The 18317-nt window shown below is 40.3% G+C and overlaps 1 long non-coding RNA gene across 1 annotated transcript; it reads left to right on the plus strand.

Moving 5' to 3' along the window:
• Positions 1-1067: 1067 nt before the first annotated feature.
• LOC309373883 lies at positions 1068-1872 on the plus strand. The gene is made up of 2 exons (XR_014170269.1): positions 1068-1188; positions 1344-1872. It is a non-coding gene; the product is annotated as an uncharacterized lncRNA (long non-coding RNA).
• Positions 1873-18317: the final 16445 nt, after the last annotated feature.

Raw genomic sequence — 18317 nt, forward strand, 5'->3', positions numbered from 1 at the left:
AGTTCTTAACCTGAGATACCACTGTATTTAGAATGGAGCACAAGATGTGGGGGAAGGGTCCCAAAATTTGGTGTCACAAAGGATGCTGCAGAAATTAGAGACTCAATGTCCGCCACTGACATAAGACACCTTAAGCTTGTCTTGGTTCATCCTGAAGCATCATTTATGGTTACAAAAAATGGTTCACCATTCCATGCAGTGAGTTGGGCTTCTTGCCCATATCAGGTTTTAGAAAAGGTTGAGATTGTTTTGGCCCCAAGACCTAAAACCATTCATTTTACCAGATTAAAGCAGGGGGAAGGTTCAGGTGATGAGTGCCAACTGCCCCACAGGAAACTTTGAGGAGAACCAGGGACTATATGGTTCGATTAGTATTTTGCTCTGTATCCAGGTCAGACTGCTATGATAGCTATTCAAACATAATTTAATGTTCTTTCCAAATCTAATCATAAACTATTTCAAACCATGGACATTACTCTCAAGTTAACTGAATGGACAAAGATCTCCTCCTGAGTTTAATTCTTTGAGTTTCCACTTACATATAAGCTGAACATTTATTCCTTTAGGCTTTCATCCATGGAGAAGTAAATGTCTCAAAGAGGCCATCCATGTTCTGTTCTCCATGCATCATCTTCCAGGTGTGTTGACAAAACCTGGCACAGGTTGCTGGTTCCCTGAGTGGATCAGTGTTAATTATTTGAGTGAGATACTTGCAATGTGTCCTCCCTGTCTCTACTCTGTTCCTGGCCACTCCTCCTCTCCACACCCACCCCTCACTGAGCAAGATCTCACCTGGGGTTTGTCTCTGCTAAAAACTCTGGAGACCAGCCTGGGAGTGGGGTGGGAGGTGGAAAGGGATGGAGCTGACTTAGGGCTGGGGCAAAGTGCTGCCCTCTCCCTTTTCCAAATCTTATGTTGTTCAGGAGTTCCCTTTCATTGCCGCTTTCAGAATCAGATTCTGCTGCTTTTCTACAGACCCTCCAAGTGTCCCTATTTTCCAGGGACATCCCTGATTTAGAGAAGCCATTCCGGTTTCTGATTTGATCCCGGAATGTCCCACTTTTCGTCAATATGACGGGGAACTGGATTACATATAAAGAACTGATTACAAAAGAAGGAGGAAAATGGAAAATGAAACCCTATGAAGAAGTGAAAGAGTATGTGTATGATTGGTTGCATTATTACCAGGCAGTAGCGTAGCGTGGGTTGTCAGCACCCGGGGCAAGGCAAGTAATTTGCACCCCCTAACCCGTGGATTTGCGCCCCCTAACCCTAATCCCCAGATGTTGCGCCCGGTGTTGCCGGCCCCCCCTGCACCCCCCACGCTACGCCACTGTTACCAGGTTAATGAAATGTTTAAAAAGGACCTAAAAAAAGAGGTTATGAGGAAAAAGAATCTAAATTTCAAACAGAAATAATAAGCAATGAGAATAAAATTTTGTCCAAGATGTATAAAATTTTGCTAGAATGGTATACAAAAGATGAGGAAGTTAAATCGGTTATGATACACTGGGCCAGAGATTTGGGTTATAATATACAGTTTAAGGATTGGATAAAACTGTGGAATGAAAATATAAAATTTACAGCATGTACGGCGTTAAAGGAAAATGTTATGAAAATGATTTATAGATGGTACATCACACCCGTAAAATTGGCAAAAATGTATAAAACATGTAATAAGTGTTGGAAATGTAAAGAAAAAGAAGGAACATTTTATCATATGTGGTGGGATTGTAAGAAGGTGAAGGGCTTCTGGGAAATGATATACAATGAGATGAAAAAGATGTTGAAATATACGTTTGTTAAGAAACCAGAGGCTTTTCTTTTAGGTATACTAGGAAATGAAATAAATAGAAAGGATTGTAAACTTTTTCAACAGCAGTAACAGCAGCGAGAATACTACTGGCCCAAAAATGGAAACAGGAACAATTGCCGACGCTCGAAGAATGGAGAATGAAATTGATGGATTATGCAGAACTGGATAAACTAACAGGAAAAATCAGATATATACGAGATCCGAAGTTCATCGAAGACTGGGGAAAATTTACAGATTATCTGAAATGTTTATGTGATGAGCAAATAACGCTAGTGGGATTTCAAGAAGCTCTGTGAATGTTAGAGGACTATTGTATTGATGAAAACTAAGAGGTGAAGGTTTATAAAATTCAATATAAAATTAGGAAATTCGTTTTTAAAAATTTGAATAATGGATGATTGTCAGAGAGGTTGAAGGAAGTAAAAAAGGGAAAATATGTGACAAATTTAGATTGGATATTATAAATGTATGTTGGAAAATTTAATAATATTTTTTTTTTAAAAAAAGGATGTCCCACTTTTCCTTAGGATGTCTCTGTTTTCATTGGTGAAATGTTGGAGGGTATGGAGTTATCTGACCCTTGAGACATCTGAAGGCCATCCTGTATAGGGAAGTCTTTTTAAATGTTTGATGTTTTATTATGTTTTTCTATATGTTGGAAGCTACCCAGAGTGACTGGGGCAACCAAGTAAGATGTGTGGGGTGTAAATAGTAACATTATCATTATGGAATGGGACGTTCCTATTTTCATCAGAGAAATGTTGGAGGGTATGTTTCCATTGTGACACTTTCTGCCCAAAATGAAACCTCTTCCATGCTGCCTGACCCAGAATGTGGATTTTGTAAATTATGAAACCCGTTGTGCAACATTATGAGCATTTCAAGTAGGTTTCTTGGCATCAGGTTTCAAAGCTACAGGATCTAGCTACTGGGCAACTACAGTTTAGCTTTCTCTCAAATGGCCGAATACGTCTTTCTCATCCCACACAGCAATGCTTTTTCTGAAGGCATTTTCAGCATGTTCAAAAAGAACATTAAGTGAGGTTCAAAGCTCTTTAGGAAAGTCACCAGAAGGACAAGCTTCAACCTGAGCATACGCAGAGCACATGGGAATAAGAAATAGTCTATGTGCAGTGATGGCAGCAAAAATCAATGTATTTAAGAGTTCCAAATGCAACATCTGATCCCCAAAGCAAAATCTTATCTGCCCCATACAGAGGCTTAATGGCAAGAAAAGAGCAAACTTCTCAAAAAACTTAAGTTGAAATAGGGATTGGCAGTGCTCATGTTATGGCCTTCACTCATAGCGGGGAAGTTATGTGGGAAGTTTTGCTGTTTAAAAGCTTCCAGTTGAAAGTGGAAGCAGCAGCACTGAAGAGCAATTGCTTGTTTGGTTACATGGCAGTTTGTAATGAAGACTTTCCACCCATGTGGTATTTATTTATTTTTCAATAATGTTATTTTTTATAATGTTGTATTTACTGTTAATGTTGTATATGTGTACACACAGAAAGAGATTTAATTGTATTTATTGATTTGAGTTTTTCCCCCTCTCGGGCTTCCCTATATACAAGACTTAAATTCAAACATTTCTGTGCTTAAAATATTAAGGTTTTGTGTGTTTCCACTAATAACTTTTGGATCAGCACAAAATGTTTAAGCAGTGATACTGACGTAGAATAGAATGTCCCTATTTTCATCTGAGGAATGGTGGTAAAGGTAAAGGGACCTCTGACAATTAAGTCCAGTTGTGAACAACTCCAGGGTTGCGGCGCTCATCTCACTATACAGGCCGAGGGAGCCGGCATTTGTCCACTTCAGCAGACAGTTTTTCCGAATCATGTGGTCAGCATGACTTAGCCGCTTCTGGCGAAACCAGAACAGCACACAGAAACGCTGTTTAGCTTTCCGCTGAAGCGGTACCTATTTATCTACTTGTTCTTTGATGTGCTTTCGAACTGCTAGGTTGGCAGGAGCTGGGACTGAGCAATGGGAGCTCACCCAGTCACAGGGATTCAAACTGCCGACCTTTCGATCAGCAAGCCCAAGCGGCACAGTGGTTTAACCCACAGCACCACCCTTTGAAGAATGGTGGACAGTATGCAAATAGTAGGTCTAAGTTATATTTTTTAGCTTTTGGAATGCACAACCATGAAAAATGTGTATGCTGATAAAGTAAATTAAACTAAAAACCATACACATTGTTCTGATTGTACTTCACATGTTTGAAATGATGCTTGAGCACAATGCTGGGCCTTTGCAAGATTCTTGCTGTTTCAAAACGTTTCTATTACTTGACATATCTGATATCTTTCTATATCTGAAAGCATTTATATAGCTCAGCTGCTCACACTGTTAACTTAGATTGTGGCTGTTCCTAGGAAAGGAGAAAAGCATTCTGGAATCCAAAGGCTACAGAAGTAGAAGAAAGACATTTCATTATCCTTCTCTCTTTGATGAGATTACTCTTAACACTCAGAAAGGAATACAGACAGAATAATTCATAGTGACATTTTTATAATAAAAAAATACAGAACAGGCAAACAACTATTCAAACTATGTGCTAAAAATAATAGCCATCATTATTTAATAAAGATGTACATCATTTAATGAGTGCATAGGAAAAGAATCTATGTCTACTCTTATTTGGGCTGAAAGAATTAATAGCCACATTTACCAGTTCCTAATTACAGCACCAATAGCACCATATAAGGCAGAATTATCTCCCTGGCTATAATGGACTGATGTCTAATTTTGACATGAACTATATCACCTAGTAGTATCTTTGCCTAACATTGTAAGCTCAGCAATTTAGTACATTAGTGTTCTATATTATAATGTCCTGAAAATTCCTAATCACACGAATAACTTTACAAAAAAAAATTTAAAAGACACATGGAACCAAGGAGATTTGCGGGTCTGATATGCATATGAATGAATGCTACAGATAGAACTCATGATTTTTATTTGTGCCGTTTGCAGCATTGCATCATAATTCATCCCAAATTATAATCCCAGATGTCTTTTTAAGAACAGCAGTTTTATTCTAGAACACCACAGCCTCTTACTTTCAAGTTTGTATAGAGCCTAAAGCATATCCTTTAGGCAGAATTCTAACATCCACCCATTTTAATTTTTTTGTTCCTAAAAGCCTTATCTCCAACCTGGTGCCCTCCATATGAATTCTATTACAACTCCCAGCTCAGGTGCATTGGCTGGGGTTCATGAGAATTGTAATTCAAAATATCTGAAAGGCACCTAGTTGATGAAGGTTGTCCTAATTTTTCTTCTTTCTTAGTATTGCTTAGAAGCATCAGTTTCTTTGGGTGTTGTGTCCTTTAAGTTTTGCAGTCCAACAAATGAGATCCAATACATCCTACCACCTAAGACAGACCAGCAAACACCCCCCCCCCCAGCTCCAGCTCCTCCTCCAGCCCCATGATACTGTGTGTGTTTGTGGGGGAACCCCTTCTTACTGTTAACCCTTCTCCTCCTCCTCAGCCCTGATGGCGCAGCAGTCCTGCTCCCTGCCCAAATGCCTTGCTCTGAGGAGTGACACAAGCATTCATCCTCAGTCCCTCCGTCTGGGAAAAACCAGGTTTTGCTACCATAGCAAAGCAGTGGTTTGAGCCCTTTGTGGGGGCCACCTCACCCCATAGTGCCTCACTCCAAGGAAGGCATGGGATGGGGCTGACAGAGAGAGATGGCTTTGGAGATCCTTATAGGAACCCTGCCAATCACTTTGACACAGAGCCAGACACTTCAAGCAGCTTTTGCCAATGCAGCAAAATGGGGATGGCACTGCTATATAGCAGCTGCCGGTGGCTATTCAACAGTTTCTCATAGACACCTGGTTGCCCACTATGAGAACAGGATAATCTGACTGGGTTGTCTCAGCCACTTTGGATGCTGGAATGTATGGACCATTGGCCATTGAATCCAGCAGGCTCTTCTTAAGTAACAGCAGGCAAGCATACCCTAACATAGGCTATCTTTCTTGGACTGGGGCTGGCAGGTATATGGGCTGCTGGGCCAGGACTGATGGTAGAAGGCGGCCCTGTATCTGTCTAACAGCAACAGAGGGCAAGCAAAGGGTCACAGTCCTTCCTGTCTTGCCACTTGAGCCAAGAGCCTCCTCATGGAAGGGATAAGCCTGTACATAGATGCACATCTGTACAGCTGGGTGAATCGGGGGCATCTTGCAGCCATGCACCTGATATATGAAACAACCAAGTTCAGGGATGGAGAAACTGGCCTGGCTACAAAGACCAGAGAAGCCTTCAGCTAGATGCAGGCACAGTGCTGTCAGATTAAAATGTTGGTCCTTTTTTTTTTTAAAAAAAAAGGACAAAATTTAATCCATATCTCTTTTGAGTCCATTATGGAGGAAGTCAAGTAAAAACAGCAACACCACTTCTAATATATTTTGGAAGACCTGAGCTAAAGAGTTATTGATTAGTTTATTTATTTTTAATCATAATTCAAATCTATTTCAAGAGTACAGGGCACCATTATATATTTTTGTGCTCGATCTATATTTTACGTGAGGGTAAACTGTACTAATGAGAAAAAATATCAGTGTTCACTCTCATCTGGAAATATTTTCTAATTAAAATTGATTGCCCTAGTCCAGCTCTAGTCATGCTAAAGAAAAGGTATTTATGCCAGCGTGTGGAAGGGGTGTACATTTAAGGCCCACCCCATTGAATGCAGTGCAGTGGAAATAAATTATATCCACAGACTGTTGTACATTTATGTTCATGGTTCCCAGGGCTGCACATAAGTCTACTTGCTCAGATCTCCTGAGCTGGATTAGGGCATCTATTTGTTTCTTATGTTTTGATGAGGGTGGGGGGAGGCCTTCCGTTTAATGAGATGCAGTGACATTTTATGGAAATGACATGGGCTGAGATCCAAACAGATCTGACTTCCATATGCACACGAGGACTTTTCCTGCCCCTTCTTGCGACCTTTTGCTACTACCAGAAAACCTTAAATGAATGATATTAATGACTTTTATTTTATTTTAACTTATATTATTTATATCCCACCTCTCAGAATACAAACCCTACCAAAATGGAACTTTCTGAAATGCCAAGCAATGCAAGGGAAACAGCATCTTCCCGTGCTTCGTCTGTTAAATGTGCAGATTCCAGTGCAGGTGTTGCCAAATATGGCTATATTGCAGAGGGTTGGACTAGATGACCCTTGTGGTCCCATCCAACTCTACAATTCTATGATTCTATGTGATGGAGCAAGAGACTGGGGTCACATCCACACCATACTCTAATGCACATTTATACCATTTTAACAGTTGTGGCTTCCCTATGCAACAAACTGTTTCCAAAAGTTTAAAGGGTTTCTATGAAATTCAAACAAAAATTAGAAAGGCTGATTGCTTCCTGTACTGTAACATATTCTAAAACATGGTCAAATTTAGTATAAGCAATATTTTTAGATGTTCATGGGATGGCATCCAGAAAAATAAATGGAAAATATTAATAAATATACAGTCATCAGGACCTTGGTTATGTTTCCTCTCTAGAACCCATTTCCATTCATCTCTCATTGCAAAATTGCTTCTGCTAGAAATGAATGCCAGCTATAGATATATAAGCAATAATAATCATATTTCACAGTCATAATGTGCGCAAGTCCCCATTTGGGGGAATAGGGGGCAATTGTTATAGCTCAGTGCATTCTGGGGAAATTATATTTAAATTCATGATGTAAAACTTCATCAGGGAACACATGTCAGTCCATTATACTCCAAGGCATGCAAATTTAAATTCAGAACAGAATTCCATCTCAAATATTTAGCAAGAGCCTTAAGGTACAATAAATGAATGAGCTGGGAGTGGGGGAGTCAAAGTCTAGTAGATAAATAATAATAATTTTTTGACCAGTATTTTCTGCCATCATCAAAAATTTTAGCTGAGAAATGGATTCCATGCATTTATACCCAATTAAATTAAAAGGAAAACAATTAAAATCACAATTTGCCTGCTGCTCTTGAGGCAACTATTCCGACGATAAGTGCATATTTTAAAGCAATATCAGTTTTTAGACTTCATGTAAGCTTAACTTATTCCAAGACAAACCAAACCAAAACCCTACAGCCAGGTTTGCCCTGATTTTTGCTAGTGGAAAAGATGCCAATTTTAAGTCAGCTCTTGAAAATTTTCCAGGCATGCTGACTTGAACAAAGAATGCAGAATACGAATATCTATCTGGTGCAGTATTTCTTATGTGACTGAAATATTCCATTTTCAGTGTGGAAGATGATTTTAATGTGCCCTTGATGTGCCGCAAAGGAATCATTTGGCACCTTCGCCAGGGGAGACAGGTGGTACTTCTGGCATCCACTGAGGACATGGGAGGCACCCAGATAGAGGGATAATCGCACGAGCTGCTTTTGTTCAGGTTACACATTCAGCAGATAAATATTAAATAATATTCTCTTAAAATGATAGCTAGAATGATTAGTCAGTAGTCTACCTCATGGCTCAGCGGAAGAAAACATTTGTTGCATTCAGAAGACCCCAATTTCAACCTGTGGCATCTTCAGGAGGAGAAAAGAAGTATTATGCCAGGTGCTCAGGCAGTATGCAGAGAGGGAATAAGGTAGTTTCCTACAGCACTATGCTGCCTACACTGAGTCAGCAGGCCTTTAGACCTGCAGATGGCACCCGATTAAATCTCTAGTAGCAGGAGGAGGGTGGGCTGTTCTGTCATGCGAGCTGTTCGGCTGGGACTGCCTGCAGTTCCCCATTCCAAACAGTTGCCCTGGTGGCCAAAAGAGGGACAAAATCCGATCCGATTTGCAAGGCTGACCACAGGGCTGACTTAAAACAAATTCCTTTCATATTTTCAATGTGATCATAGGGTTGTCATTCGCATGCAGCAAGGCTTTGGCTATATGAGCTATCATTTCATGGCATAAGCAGCCACAGAAACATAGCTGTCAACTTTACCCTTTTCTTGTGAGGAATCCTATTCAGAATAAGGGAATTTCCCTTTAAAAAAGGGAAACGTTGACAGCTATGCACAGAAAGAATTTCACTTGCTTTTCTTTTTTTTTACATTTTTTTAAAATATAAAAGCAGCCCCACTCAAGTCATAGACTCTGCAGCATTAAAAGGAACTTCACTGACTGTGGTTAAGAAAGTGAAATACCTGGGGATTAACATGACAACTAAAAATGGGAACTTATTTAAACATAATTATGAAAAATGTTGGACGGAAGTGAAAAAAGATTTAGAAATTTGGTCAAATTTGAAGCTTTCCTTGTTGGGTCGAATTGCAGCTATAAAGATGAATGTATTGCCTAGAATGTTGTTCCTGTTTCAAACATTGCAAATTGTGGACAAGATGGACTGTTTCAAGAAGTGGCAGAAAGATATTTCTAGATTTGTCTGGCAGGGCAAGAAGCCCAGAATAAAATTTAAGATATTAACTGATGTAAAGGAAAGGGGCGGATTTGCCCTGCCTGCCAGACTTTAAACTTTACTATGAATCAGCAGCATTCTGCTGGTTGAAAGACTGGCTGCTTCTTGAGAACACAGACATTTTGGATTTAGAAGGTTTTAACAATGTTTTTGGGTGGCATGCATATTTGTGGTATGACAAGGTTAAAGCACATAAAGCATTTAAAAACCATATTGTCAGGAAAGCACTGTTTAATGTTTGGATAAGATATAAAGACCTATTGGAAAATGAAACCCCAAGGTAGTTGTCCCCAATGGAAGCGAAAGCTCAGAAAAAGCTCAATATGGAGGCCAAATGGCCGAAATATTGGGAAATTTTGGAACAAGAAGGAGATAGACTGAAACTGCAGAGTTTTGAGAAATTAAAAAACAAAGTGCGAGATTGGCTTCATTATTATCAGATAATGGAGGCATACAATTTGGACAAGAAAATTGGCTTCCAGGTGGAAAAAATCAAAATTAGAAACAGAGCTGTTAGAACCTAAAAATAAGATTTTGTCAAAGATGTATAACTTGCTGTTGAAATGGAACACTCAGGATGAAACGGTGAAATCTGCTATGATTAAATGGGCACAAGATGTTGGACATAATATTATGTTTGCTGACTGGGAACAGTTATGGACCACAGGTATGAAGTTTACGGCATGTAATGCCTTAAGAGAGAATATTATGAAAATGATTTACAGGTGGTACATGACCTCAGTCAAGCTTGCAAAAATTTATCATTTGCCCGATAATAAATGTTGGAAATGCAAAGAAAATGAAGGTACATTCTTTCACCTTTGGTGGACGTGCCCAAGGATTAAGGCTTTCTGGGAAATGATTTATAATGAAATGAAAAAGGTATTTAAATATACCTTCCTGAAGAAACCGGAGGCCTTTCTCCTGGGCATGGTCGGCCAATTGGTGTCAAAGAAGGATAGAACTTTCTTTATGTATGCTACAACAGCAGCAAGAATACTCATTGCAAAGTACTGGAAGACACAGGATCTACCCACTCTGGAAGAATGGCAGATGAAGGTGATGGACTATATGGGATTGGCAGAAATGACTGGCAGAATCCGAGACCAGGGAGAAGAGTCGGTGGAAGAAGATTGGAAGAAATTTAAAGACTATTTACAGAAATATTGCAAAATTAATGAATGTTAGAATGATGAAATAGAGCTTTCCAAGCACATATTAATGCAACTCTTCTATAGTTAATATGACCCAGTGTATATGATATATATGAAAAGTCTGGAGAATTAGAGGGTACAATTTTAGGACTGCCTTTGTTTCTGATGCTATAGAAATCCTATATACTTTGGAGTTAATACAATTCAACTTGATATATTTTACTTCTAAATAATCATGCATAGCTTGTATGTGATCTCCTTGAGCCTACAACTGTTCTGATTTTTAATATCTCATCTCATCCTGGCCAGTCAATGAATAGTCCATTACTGCACATTAAGCAATGCAGTGCACCCTTCCTTTTTGACTGAGCCTACTTGCTTCTGAGTAAATGTACACAGGATCCAGTTGTTCGTTGCACATATTATATTAAAATCAAGAGAATTTCCTTGTAAGAAAATTGAACTCAGTCCTGACATTCCAAACTGCAATCCACTTCTCTTTAGATATGTATGGAATTGTCGATAAACAACAGAGGCTAGAATTAAGCCATAATTCTTTTGACTGAATCAGGGCTTCAGTTCTATTATTTTCCTGTCAAAGTGCCTTGATGAAAATGTAGTGCACTGACAATGCTGCCTTATCTCACCCTGATTTACAAACTTTCTATTACACTGACAACAGTTGAACGCTGAACATGAAGCACACATACATTCCTGCGTCAGATGTTGTGGGTATTTTGCGCTATTAGCCTCTAATCTGGGGTCACAATGAATTTTCATTGGGATTGTTTTTCACAGCAAGCAGGTATCATTTTAAGGGACATGCAGTGTTCCCCTAAAGGGGGGGGGAACCCTACTTTGTGTTGCCTCCCACCTCCCTGCTTGACAAAACACGGCACCCATGGAGTGGGTGGGGATTTCATAGTGGTGCAGACTACAGTGGTACCTCGGGTTAAGTACTTAATTTGTTCTGGAGGTCCATACTTAACCTGGAACTGTTCTTAACCTGAAGCACCACTTTAGCTAATGGGGCCTCCTGCTGCTGCCGCACCGCCGGAGCACAATTTCTGTTCTCATCCTGAAGCAAAGTTCTTAACCTGAAGCACTATTTCTGGGTTAGCGGAGTCTGTAACCTGAAGCGTATGTAACCCGAGGTATCACTAGATTTCCAGCACACTGAAGCATTATAGCATCCTCACTTTCTCCCGTTAAGTGCTTTGCCAGAAGAAAGCAAGGATCACGCCAGGCAAGCACCACATGTTCCACATGGTGTGTTTTTAAGTAATTGTTGCTACATTAGAGGAAGCAATCTGCTTTCAAAAGATGGGGGGGGATCACACTGCGGGGGCCTCCTTTATAGTAGCATTTGCTTCTAAATAAAGGAGGTGAACACTTTTACCTCTGCTTGTGAGCCCCCCCTCAGAGATAACTGAAACAAGGGCTCCCTTTTGCAGGAGAAAGGGAGAATGTACTTTTCAAGAAGATGCCCCCACGTTTCAGCTCAGCCATGCTCTAAATCCCAAATGCCTCTTTCCTTATGTATACGGATGCGCATTCTGCTGTCAGCACAAGGTACACTGTACCTTCTGCTTCATTCTAGTTGTTAGGAGATGTACAGAATATTATTTTCGAATAGACAGTAAAATTACTATTGGAAGGGGAAATCTAAGCTAATGAATTCAGGTTCTGGGTGAGATAATTACCAGGTATCTTATTTCATTTGCAGATGCAATAATCCCACTGTTTTTAATACATGAATGGGGAATCTTTGCTGCTCCAGAGGCTGCTGAACTATTTATAATCCCCCACCATTGGCTGTGTTGGCCGGGGTTGATAGGAGCTGGAGTTCAATAACATCTGAAGAACCAATGGTTCCCCAGCTCTGTTTTAATGACAAACCCAACTCCCTCTGGTTGTGATCTCTTCCCGTTCATTGATGTCAGTTGTGCAGAAGAGGTGGACTGACTTGAACAGGGAATGTGCGGCAATGTGATCCATTGGCCAGATGGGATGTTTGCCTGTGACCCTTGCTTGGAGGAGTTGCCAAGAAGCCAGCTGCTAGGCATCGCCAGCCCTGCTTTCTTGTCATTTTAGCAGGAGCTCCTCATTAGGAGCAGTTAAAGTGAAGCAGTGGTGCAAACTGCGGGCTGGAAGGAAATTAGTGAGTACAGTAGTATTCAAATGAAAGTGAGGAGGGGGAGATGGGGATAGTTTGCAAGGAGGAAGAGTGGAGAATTCTAGGCTGGTGCCTGAATTCCTGGAATCAATCCGTGAGAGATGAAATGTTGATTTTGCAGCCATCCTATGTCTGGAGAGCCCTTCTTCTTTGAGAGGTAATCTAATGCCATTGTGAGCAAAAAGAACAAGAGACAGCAAGGCAGTATTGATCTTCCCTTCTCACTACTATAATTAGATGTCGGCTTATTGCTGCAGTTGAAGCTTCCCCCTTGCTCCACCCCGTCTTTTCCATTTCCTCTTCCCTTTCTCAGATTCTGACAAATAACTGGAATTCTGTTTTCTGCTTTGGCTAAACAGAAAATATCTAGAGGGTCTTGCGAAAATAAATTGTGTGCTTCAACCCAGCCTTCCATTTGTTACACTTAGAAGGTGAAAATTAAAAAGTAGTGATCAAAGAAGCACTCGGGATGGATAGTTCATCCCTCGGGTTTAAAAGCACTTGATTAAGCAAAGCAGATCTCTGGAAATAACTGTTTCAGAAGAGTAGAACATGTACAACAACAAGGCTGAAATCCTATATCTTTACCTGGGAGCAAGGCCTATCAAACTGAGCAGGACTTGCTTCTGAATAGAAATACATAGGATTCCACTGTAAATATAGAAATTGGAACAGAAGAAGAGTTTATGCCCTCACTTTCCCTCACAAAGCACAGGTCTTTAATCTATAAATAACCAGCTCTTCCTTATCTTTTCTTCTTGAATAACTAAAAATCATTCCGCTCAGCTTGTTTTGATTACTTTGGTAGGTAGATAAATTAAGCAATTCAGCTGTTTGCGAGTTAGAGCCTGCCAGGTTATGCTCTGCTGCCATATTTTTTAATAAGGTTATAAACTGGAATCTTCAAATCCTGATTGGTGTGGACTGCAACCGCTATAAATAATGGATACTAAAACCATACAACTGTTAGTGATATGTGGAAACTTGAATTCAGAGTGCCCAGTTTACAACACTTCATCATCTGTATGTTATCTGATATTTTTTCAAAGCCAAAATCATAATAATTAGGATTTTCTGGATGGGAGTTCATTAGGAAATTGATGCTGCTCATGCACACAAGTTATTGTGTGTGTTTGTGTGTGTTGCTTTTTTTTGCAGCTTGTGCACATTGTCACTATGAAAATGCTAGTCATTATAATAACATGGATTTCCCTTACTGCAATAACCAAATATAAAAACAACCCATTATAACCTGCATTCACTGCTAACCTGGAAGCTTGCTAGTGCATTGTGTGTGGGGGTAGTTTGTGGGTGGCTTGCATGGTGATGCCTTCGGTGGGTGGTCTCTCTCATCTCATCTGTGCTTCTGTTTACTTGTCACTTGAGCACATTCTTGAGCCCCCTCAAGCAGAAGTCTCCAATTTGCCCATTATGAAACATAACTAGGACTGGTAACTTTGCCCCTTCACACCATCCTTGGCCCGTGTGCACAGATACAGAAATACCTGTATACCTGCTCAGAAGAGAAAAGGGTAGAGGACGGCAGGGGAGAATAACTGAAGGGAGCCCTCCTCCCCCTCCAATCCTGGATACATTAGGTAAAGATCCCCTGCGCTGCTGTTGATGAAATTCAGAAGAATAGCAATAATGGGTATTTGTGGCTGAAAAAAATGGAAGCTAAGAAAGGAATGTGTGGAAGCTAATGTGTCAAACCTGCACAGAGAAAAATCGCACCTGAACAACCTATTAGAAATACAACACCAGAGCCGTCTTACCCATAGGTGCTAGGGGTGTGGGGCACCTGGGTGCTGGGCTCTCAGGGACGCAAGGCCAAGAGTCTGAGGCCCGAAAGTTGAATCTGGGGAAGAGCCCACCAGTTGGTTGGAGCGCCGAGGTGGGCTCTACTGCTGCAGGCAGCTCTGCACCACAAGTTCAGGGGTGACCAAGCCAGTGAGACGCTGAGGTGGCCAGCCAACTCTGCCCTCCTGTGCACCTGGGGGGGGGGCGCCAGGTCGATCTTTGCACCCCGGCACCGCATATGCTTAAGACAGCCCTGTAAAGCACACTAATATCAAAGCACCTTTAGATGCAAAACTGGTCAATTACTGTTACCACTAAAATGGCATCCTCTGGACTGGCAGGTTGCTGGCTGGGTAGAAGGAAGACATGCACAATCACCCTCACCCAGATTAGGAGAAAATGATACTGTATTGGCCCGAATATAAGCCACACCTGAATATAAGCCACACCTGAATATAAGCCGCATCTTTAAAATTCAACGGTAGGCCCCATTAGCTAAAGTGGTGCTTCAGGTTAAGAACAGTTTCAGGTTAAGAACGGACCTCCGGAACGAATTAAGTACTTAACTCGAGGTACCACTGTATTGTAAAAGCCAGTTTTTGTAAGGTTGCAAATTTAAGCCACACTTTAGCTTTTCACAGTTAGAATTTGGAAAAAAGGTGAGGTTTATATTCAGGCCAATACGGTGTATATTACAGCTACATTCTTACAAGCACAGTGTCGAGACTATAGCTTTCATGCAGCTGCATGAGGTGCAAAAAATGCTGCCTTCTTTACCCCTTCCTCCCCCAGAGTATCTCCACCATCTGCCACAGTGGATTTCAGCTTTAAAGCAGCAGGAGCTCTTTCCTACCTTCTGGTTTCCAGACCCTGAATTTAGCCAAGTACAGAAACCTGGATGATACCAAAATGTATTTTAAAAAGTCAGGTATTGGTTTTTGTGTGTGTTTATGATTCAGTGATGATGCCCTTAAATTCCTTGTTAAGATCTTGTTCCAGACAGGATTCCAGAGAGACTATTATGTAAAGGATAAGTTTTGGAGGAAATTAAGTCTGCTTTTGGCTAAGGTTCAGGATAAGAGAGGGGTAGTCACATGACCTATGTACACAAATTCAACTTTTGCCTCTAGTCAATAGGCCACCTGGGTTTTTGCATTGTTTTGGAAACCCCGTAAAACTTATTTGCCTAGTTGTGATGCTGGGAGAAAAATTATACATAAGTACAGTGGTACCTCAGGTTAAGTACTTAATTTGTCCCGGAGGTTCGTACTTAACCTGAAACTGTTCTTAACCTGAAGCACCACTTTAGCTAATGGGGCCTCCTGCTGCTGCCGCGCTGCCGGAGCATGATTTCTGTTCTCATCCTGAAGCAAAGTTTTTAACCTGAAGCACTATTTCTGGGTTAGCGGAGTGTGTAACCTGAAGTGTATGTAACCTGAAGCGTATGTAACCTGAGGTACCACTGTAATGTTTATCTTAAATCATCTTCAGGTCTTTTTATATACCTTCAACAGAAAACTTACAATAGCATCAAAAAACATCTTTGCCCATAAAGTCTAGGAACTATATAATTAAATTTCCAACAAAGGATATTTTACTTTTCAGATTCCAATTTACATTGTATTGCTTAACAGCATGTAGCAAACAGTAGAACTAAATGATCCATTTTTCCACAGTTTTTCATAATGAACACACTTGAGCCTCAGGGGTTTTAATTTTTTGTTTTGTTTAAATTTTAGTTGCCCCTGGTACAAACCATTAAGCACTCCTTGGAAATAAGCACCAGCAAAATGAGTTGCAGGGAGTTGAAGGTAGGTGGATTGAGCCAATTGAAGGCACCATCTCAGCTGAAGCTGCTCTATAAAATAACATATATGAGCACAATCACTCAGAATTTTATATCATTCTCATATGGTAGAGTAAGTAGGAGATTATTCACCACTCGAAACAGCAATGCATGTAATCTTGAAGGGAAATTTCACTCTTCCCTAATCATATCTTGAATCTTCAAGGGGGAAAATGGTTTTGCAGATTGCTGACATATCTCAATCAGCATGTGACATTTTAGAAGCTATATACTTTGCATAACTCAAAAGTAGATGCAGGCCAGCTAGGACTGTTAAAGCACTTCTGCAGAATAAATACATCAGAGGAATGGAGTAGACGCAGTAGACGAAAATGTCTTGCCAATCTGATACTCAGACTGGTGCCACAATTGAACTTTCAGACAGTTTTGTTACTTGACTTGTTATGCGTTCCTGAATGCATTAATGGTACCAGATGGAGGGCAGGGGGCAAGTGTCCTTCTAAACAAGGAGCTTGCCCCCCCACCCCCTACTTGCTTCCCATTATTAACATTAAACTGTTATTTATCTTTCCGAGATCTTAACATGCGGGACACAACTTTCCCATCTTTGCCCTTTCTGCCCACCACTATTGTGTGTGTGGTGTCACCACTGCCTGAATGTCACAGGTTTTCAAAGTGGCAATAATGAGAACAGACACAATCAGCACATGCAATTCCCCCCAATTACTTCACAAGTATCCTTAAAACATTACCAATATGATACAACATAACATAGAATATGCAGCGATAAAGAGATTTTCATCTTACAAAAACGTCTGGATTCTTTACTGAAATCCTGTACACACTTATGTACATTTATAACAACATTTCTGTCTCCCCTTTCTCTGCCATTAAGATGCAAAATGGCTAACAAAGAAAACAGGGGCAATAAGTTTCATTAAATTCAGTGGAACTTTCTTTGAAGTAAACATGGATAGGATCAGGCTGCTCATATTACCAAGTTTCATTAATTGCTACTCTTGGAGAATGGATTGGGGCAAGGGATGAGTTCAGCATATTACGAGACCTTATTCAAATAATTATTCATATTGGTTATATTCCAAAAAGCATTGTGATCTGAAGTCCTCAGGAATTTCAAGTCAATGCTGAACCAAGTCAACTTTATACAGAACAACCCCCTACCTCTGCTGGATGTTATCAACTCTTTACACGACCAATGGCACATCAACATTTCCCCCTTGAACAGCCTGCCTCAGTGCAATTGCTTGGGTATACAGTTATAAACAAGAAAATTCTTTGGGCATAGTTTTGCTCTGAAAAATCTTAAGCTACATTTCATGCCTTACACAGCAGCTGCCATCTGTAGAGCAACAAAGAAATGCAGATATATTTTGTGCTATGGTTTGTAAAAGCTAGAAAAAAAGAAAATGAGCATTTAGAATTAATGCAACAAAGCGCATAGCAGCTAAAATTAATTGGCTGTGGTCTAGAGAATTTTTGATCACTCCTGGACCGCAAAATTAATAGGATTAAAATTATAGTAACCTAAAGGAATGTATGGCAAGGATAGGAAAGGCTACTGCACCAGTAATCTTTATCCACCAGCAACAATATACACCAAAAATATCACCTATTTTGGAAGGGAAAAAATACTGCTAATGTGAAGTGGGCCTTTACAAAATGTTACGGTAGGAGTACCTACTCTGATATAAACCACCTCAGGCTCTATGATTCCCAGAAGAGGCCCTTGGTGGTGCCACTACTTGGCACTACCCAGTTAGCATTGACCAGTGACAGGGCCTTCTAAGTGGCAGTTCCCTGTTTGTGGGATGCCCTCCCTGGTGAGTTGTGCAGGGGAAAGAAAAGCATGCATTTCAGGGACAAATTTAGAAGCAAGAAGGTTGGCTTTCATAAAACTGAAAATGTTATTGCATCCAACTAGTTAGGATCAAATAATAAGATTGTTAACTGCCCCAAAAATATCTTTAAGCCCACCCGCCCTTATTCTGATAAAATGTTCACATGTATTCAAGAATATTCTCAGTTAAACTGGAAAAAACAAGTATACCACCTCAAGTGGTTTGTTGATTAGTGCACTTTCAGAATATTCAAAACC

This window comes from Podarcis melisellensis (assembly GCF_964234715.1).
Source record: "Podarcis melisellensis genome assembly, chromosome: 7".
NCBI classification, from domain to species: domain Eukaryota; kingdom Metazoa; phylum Chordata; class Lepidosauria; order Squamata; family Lacertidae; genus Podarcis; species Podarcis melisellensis.